We start from the raw sequence: 6,733 nt of genomic DNA on the forward strand, positions 1-6,733 counted from the left end.
ATATATATATGTATATATATGTATATATATCTACTTATTCGTATATATTAATGACGCTACATGAACAAAAACATGTTGATGTAACCGCGGATTATATCTTTGTAAGCTTGTGGCGAACTTTGCTTATCTTATTTGAATTTACGAAATCGAGATCGATATACCAATCATCATACAAAAGTATTGAATCGATATGATCAACCAGAATCTGTAGAAGCGTGACTGAGCATGGCTGATGCTTATTGAATGGAACCACTCAAATAATAACGGAATTTATTTTGAGTTAATTACCAGCTATTAGTTCTCTACAGGAATTTGGTATGGAGGGCTTTGGGCATATATCGCTGCTGCAGTCTCATAGTATAGGAAATATTTTAGCATTTTTGTAGAAAGAGTAGCACACACACACACATACAGACACATGCATACATACACATACACGCAAATACACACACATATACACGCACACACATTACACGCACACACATACACACATACACGCACAGACATACACACATACACGCACAGACATACACACACACTTTCTATATTTATGTCTGTATTTATGAGTGCTTTTGTGTATCTGTGTATGAGCGTTTCAGTGCGTGTCCAAATAATATCAACTGAGGCAGTATTGTACACTCTCTCTCTACACACACGATCATATTAAGACTTGCTTATATTTTCTTTAGAATCATTTCGAAAATTCATAACTATCGTACTGGATAAGAAAACAATTCTATACGCAAGTGCAATCATTCTAATATAGCCTACCTTCGGCGTCTATCGGCATATCTAAGGAAAAATATAATATTTCTAATATCCGTCAACGTAGAATCTAATATTCAGGCATAACGTGTAACGTGTCAGTAAGTTCATCACAGGCAACAACTAAATTTTTGAAAGACCTACTAAACTCTACAGAGATTCAACTCGAAACTTTTGGCGGGAAATTAACAACATGAATGTTTGAACAGACGCACTTAGTGATATCCCCTTGGTGATGACAGTTATCAGCTACGAGAAGGTTGCCTCTGAACTTAATATCTGAGGAAGGAAAATATTTCAATGAAATAAAATTTTCCTCAGGAGGATCTAAAACGATTTTGGCGTAAAGTCTAAAAGGAAAAGAAACTCTCATATATTATATTTGGGGAAAAAATAAAAAAAAAAGAACAATATGGAAAGCTTACAGTACAAACACAAGATTAGAACATATTCTATCGACTCCAGGATGTTTCCCGTCTGCAGTAAATTTGTATAATGGGAAAGACCCAAGAAGAGACTTAATAGTTTAATATTCGTATACGAGTTATAGAAAGTTATACAAGACACCACACACGTCTCCTATTTAAATAATTTTAGAAGGCAAACTGAACTTACCAAACTGGTTTGCCATAATGGAGACAGATATTGTTGCCAAAAATGAAAGCGCTGGTTCGGCAGAACGTAATGGTTTATATATTCTTTGACTAAGTATTATACAGAAGATTTAATCAAGCTGTTTAAATCAATTCCTCTAAGACATAGCAGTAAATGCTGAGCAGGCATGTTCTGAACAACTTTTGATAACAAAACTGTGACGGCTGAAATATAAAAAAAAGAAATAAAAATTAAAACAAAAATAGAAAGCTGGTGATAATATAAATTGGTTATAGAAAGACTTGATTTTATATCCCACAGATATTTGCTGGATTTACCACATAGGAAGGTAAATATTTGTTGTCTCAGCTGCTCATTCCTGTAACTTACAGCAATAACAAGAAAGTATTTTGCCTGCTCCTATGCTTCAGTCTACAAGAACAAACAAAATTATAACATGTAATTTCTTTGTTAACACTTTAAAGATCTAAACTAGAAATGTTTCTGATGCAGAGAAGCAGATGGTTTTAATTATAACATTTTCAGCTGAAATACTGATGGAATTTGGCCAAAAGAATTATTCGTACTTAATAGTTCGAAAACGCTTGGCAAACAGAAAAGAAAAGACATGAACATCTATACTCCCACCTCTCTGCCTCTCTGCCTCTCTGCCTCTCTCAACTCTTTCTGTATGTATGTATGTATGTATGTATGTATGTATGTATATATCTTTTGTTTCACACAAAGCAATACAAATACAAAGTATTGATTAAAACATTTCATAAGTGTGCTTTGAAAATCGATTGGGTAAACAATCAGTATTATTGTCATAGCTATATGTGTATCATACTTAGTGCAAATACATTGGAAAAGGCAAATTAAATACTATATTCGTCCGGCTATAATATCACTTATGAATGTACTGAGAAAGCGATGGAATTTGTTCTTGCCTGCGGTTAGCAGTGGGATTGCGCTACTGACAAAGCTTAAAGGAACAGGAATGCACGTCTAACGTTCACACCGCAGCTACTGGACGAAAAATGTCTGCTATATCGCATCACACTTCGAAGGCTATACTTTAGCAATCCAAGAGAAGGAGTGTGTTACGAAATACCAAATAAGCAAAAGAGACAGTGAAAATGTCGATGTCACATTTCTGTGGAAGATATCACGCATATGATCTGAAACTGCCCAAAATTGTCATCAAAGTATTACGTCCCAAAGCGACACGACATTGTTTAAACAATATGGAACGGCATCTCAAAGGTAAAGTCTGGTCTGTGATAAATATAGAGAACCCTATGTTATTGGGAACTCTGTTATTGAATACATAACATATATAAGAAACAAATCGGCACAAGGAATGTTAGGGAAACCTTTCTTTCAAAACTTCTACCAAACCTAAGCGTAATTGACCAAATATTGTTTGGGACAAGCAAGAAGAAACGTATGTGCTGTGACAGAAATCAGGTGCTCTGCTTAATAGCACATCCTTGAAGACCAAAGAACATGAAGATAAATGAGGACAACTGCTGGGAAACATTCATTTTCTATACTTAGATAATTTGACATTTACAGGAAAAATACTTGGCAGAGTTGGCGTTGGTAGTAAATACTCAAGGGGAAACCTACCTGTAAAGACGGGTTTTCAGAAAAGCAACCAACTTAACATATACATTGGAAACACAATATGTAAAGATGAACAGTAGAAATGTGGACCTCCGCGGAATTTGAACTCAGAACGTGTCTCAATTCCAATATCGTTATGAGGTTTAAAATGTGAATTTTGTTGTTTCTTTTTTACATCTACATTTTGAAGATGGATCGTTGTATCATTGTTAATAACAAGCTCCTTCCTTACAAGAAGATTTCTAATAATTAAAAATAGAAGAGAACACACACACATACATACACACACACATTCACACATACTTAGACATGCATGTATACATACTTATACATATACGTATGTATATACACACACATATATGTATATATGTATATATGTATGCATATATGTATATATATATGTGTGTATGTATATGTGTGTATGTGTATATGCATATATATATATATATATATATATATGTGTGTGTGTGTGTGTGTGTGTGTGTGTACCTCATACATATATATGCACATAGAAATATACAAATATATGTGGGCGGCTTAAATTCTGCAAAGGAAAATATATATCCCGAAAACTATACACATGTTTGTGTGTGTGTGAGTGTGTGTGTGTGGTGTATGTATGTGTGTTATGTGCTTCTGTGTGTGTTGTGTGTGTGTGATACTTTCTTATTTAAGTTTGTTTGTTAGGTATCGAGTGGCCTTCGATTTCCGCATAGCATGAGATCAATTAAATATTTCGTCGCATCTTTAGCTATGTTCTTCGCAAACATGAATTTTTTCTTCTTTGTGTGTTTTTTTCTTCTTTCTTCCAGTCATTTGATTATTTTCACCCACTTCTTTCTGTCCCATCATATCATTTGGCATGGAAACAGCCAATTAACACTGTAAAATGCCAACGCTTTTTTAGTAGTGCCGTATTGACGGCAAAACGTCTGAAAATATATTCCAGTCTCTATTGAGACTTCAGGTGTGTGAACTACGGCTCAACATCCTAAGTTCGTTGTTTCAATTTCCAGACCGCGTAACCGAGTAAAAATGCTGCAGCCTACATTGCTTTTTTCTTCTCTGCTATGACGACAACTAGTCGAGTACTGGTATTGTATGATACTCTTTCGATTTGGCTCATATAATCTGGATGTCCCACTTAAACAGAATATTTGTTGTAGCCCATCTTTTATACCAAGACAAAACAATGTACATGATAACACTTCCAATCAATTCAGATCAGAAGCCACGAGGGCCCGTCTACGTTCTGAGTTCAAATTCTGCCGAGGTCGACTTTGCGTTTCATCCTTTCTCTGTCGATAAATTAAGTACCAGTGGAACACTGGGATGATGTAATCGACATATACCCTCCCCCAAAATGGCTGCTTTTGTGGAAAAATTTAAAACCGTTATTATTATTAAGGCAGAGAGAATCATTAGCGCGTCGGACAAAATATTTAGCGGCGGCAGGTTCTTTACGTTTTGAGTTCAAATCCCACTGAGATGATCTTTGACTTCCATCCTTTAGGGCTCGTTAAATTAAAATATCAGTCAAGTATAGAGACCGATGCATTTCATTGTCCCCCACCACTAAAACTTTCTGGCCCTGTGCCAAACATTGAAGCGATTGTTGTTGTTGTTGCTGCTATTGCAAATATTGCTACGGGTGTTATAGTTATTGTCGTTGCAGAAGAAAACACATTCAGTCAGTAAAATAAAACAATTTAGTTACCACAACAAAAAGAAAAGTATTAAAAAAAGAAAGAAAGACTCCATATATGTCTCGGAACTGTAATAAATCTTCAGTAGTCTAGTTTACGGAATCAGATTTTCTGGTAAAATTCCAAATGTTTGCCAAATATTTAGAATTTAAACTGCATTGATAATAATTAACATAAAACTGGACTAGTTTCAAGACAATTATTGCAGTGTGCCGTGGATATTATTGCAGATAATGCACACCTGCCAATATATATATATACATACATGTCTGTGTGTACGCATGCGCGCGTGTGTGTATAGCTGTCTCCCTATGTATGTATGCATGTATGTATGTATGTATGCATGTATTATGTATGTATGCATGTATGTATGTATGTATATATGTATGTATGTATGTATGCATGTATGTATGTATCTATCTATCTATCTATCTATCTATCTATCTATCTATCTATCTATCTATCTATCTATCTAGCTATCTATCCATCTATCTATCGCACCGGTTGTTAAAGAGCATATATTCGCCATTCGCCACTGATGCAATAATTTTCAGAAAAGATTATATTTGAAACACACTTCGTTTTTTCCTATTCTTCCATACATAAATCTAAACCCATAACACATTACATGTATACGTATTTAGCTGATATGAATGTTTTGATGTTTTCCTATCAAAAGATTTATCAAATTTATTACCGTTCGCTCACTCGTTTGGTTGTTCAATGCTAAAATATGTACAAAGAATGGCAGTTATTTATTCTACCTTTATAGTAATGTTTAATTATGCAATAACAGACATCGAGTTAATTTTTATTGTAAATATATCGAGTTATCATTAAGATCTTCGTTTTCGTCTGCCATTGATTGATTTATTTTCTATATATATTTAAAATTCTTATCTATGTGTGTGTCTATGTATATGTATATATATACATACATATATATATACATATGTAAGAATATATGAATTTATTTAATATGTGTATATATATGTATGCATGTATGTATGTATTTTTGCGTATGTATACATGCGTACATACACTGAATTGCTATATAACTTAGTTCTGCATCGAAGAAGGTTTTTGATGTTTTCATAATTAACGAAGTTTTGAGTTTATTATTTTCCATTAAATCCGTTAGATGTGTGATTATGATAATATTTAATGATAATTGATTGACTCTCATCTCATAGATTATAATCTATTTATAGTAATATATTTATTTACTCCTGTTTTATATGCCGTTTTAATTAATCGATAAATGATATATATATGCGTTCTTCAACTTTTTCTGACCTTTCAGGGATAGCTTCCTCTCGGCTGATTTCTGGGTGAAACCGGCTACACTGCTCATAAGTACGTCCCGTTTCTGCCCACCTGCAGATCTTTCTAACCATCCACAGATTGGTTTAACTAGTCCGTTGGTCCATTTACTACATCACACATTCCGACGACTTTGTCCTGCTCCTCCAGTTGCCGAGCTATAAGTAAATTGCGTTGTTCTTGTTACAATTTGCTCCGACCACGGCCTCAAAATTTATTTATCGTTTTGAAATGGTATCGGCCACCTCGACATCTGTGCCATTCGAAACCAATACTGAAAAGTAGGATATCCACTTCTGATTCTGTGACAGACATGTCTACACACTTACCTAATTACTCACCTACATTCATAAGTACACACGTACATACTGACATACATACATACATACATACATACATACATACATGCGTATAGGAATGCACACATGCATACGCATGTACACAAGTGCATATGCACATACATGTGCATACATACATACATACATACATACATACACACATACGTACATATATATCATGAACTAACTGTTACTTTCTCAGATGCACCACGGAATTTTGTCAGTGAACAGGTCGCGGTCTCAAAGCGACGAAAATATTTTGGAAAATTAAAAAATTAAATTTAAATGTCGAAGTGAATCTAACGGTTTTTTTGTTTTTCTCAAATGGCTTATAAACACCTTCCACGCTGCAATTGTTCATATATATATATATATATA

General features: G+C 34.2%; 2 long non-coding RNA genes across 2 annotated transcripts in view; one reads left to right on the forward strand and one right to left on the reverse strand.

Moving 5' to 3' along the window:
- LOC128249873 (uncharacterized) overlaps positions 1-6,733 on the forward strand; it is an 87,572-nt gene that overhangs the window by 65,381 nt on the left and 15,458 nt on the right. The window lies entirely within an intron of this gene.
- LOC128249872 (uncharacterized) overlaps positions 1-6,733 on the reverse strand; it is a 126,464-nt gene that overhangs the window by 41,339 nt on the left and 78,392 nt on the right. The window contains exon 3 of the long non-coding RNA XR_008266003.1: positions 1,381-1,583. This is a non-coding gene — a long non-coding RNA (uncharacterized LOC128249872). The remainder of the gene's footprint in view (positions 1-1,380; positions 1,584-6,733) is intronic.

Source organism: Octopus bimaculoides, chromosome 18, assembly GCF_001194135.2.
Source record: "Octopus bimaculoides isolate UCB-OBI-ISO-001 chromosome 18, ASM119413v2, whole genome shotgun sequence".
NCBI classification, from domain to species: domain Eukaryota; kingdom Metazoa; phylum Mollusca; class Cephalopoda; order Octopoda; family Octopodidae; genus Octopus; species Octopus bimaculoides.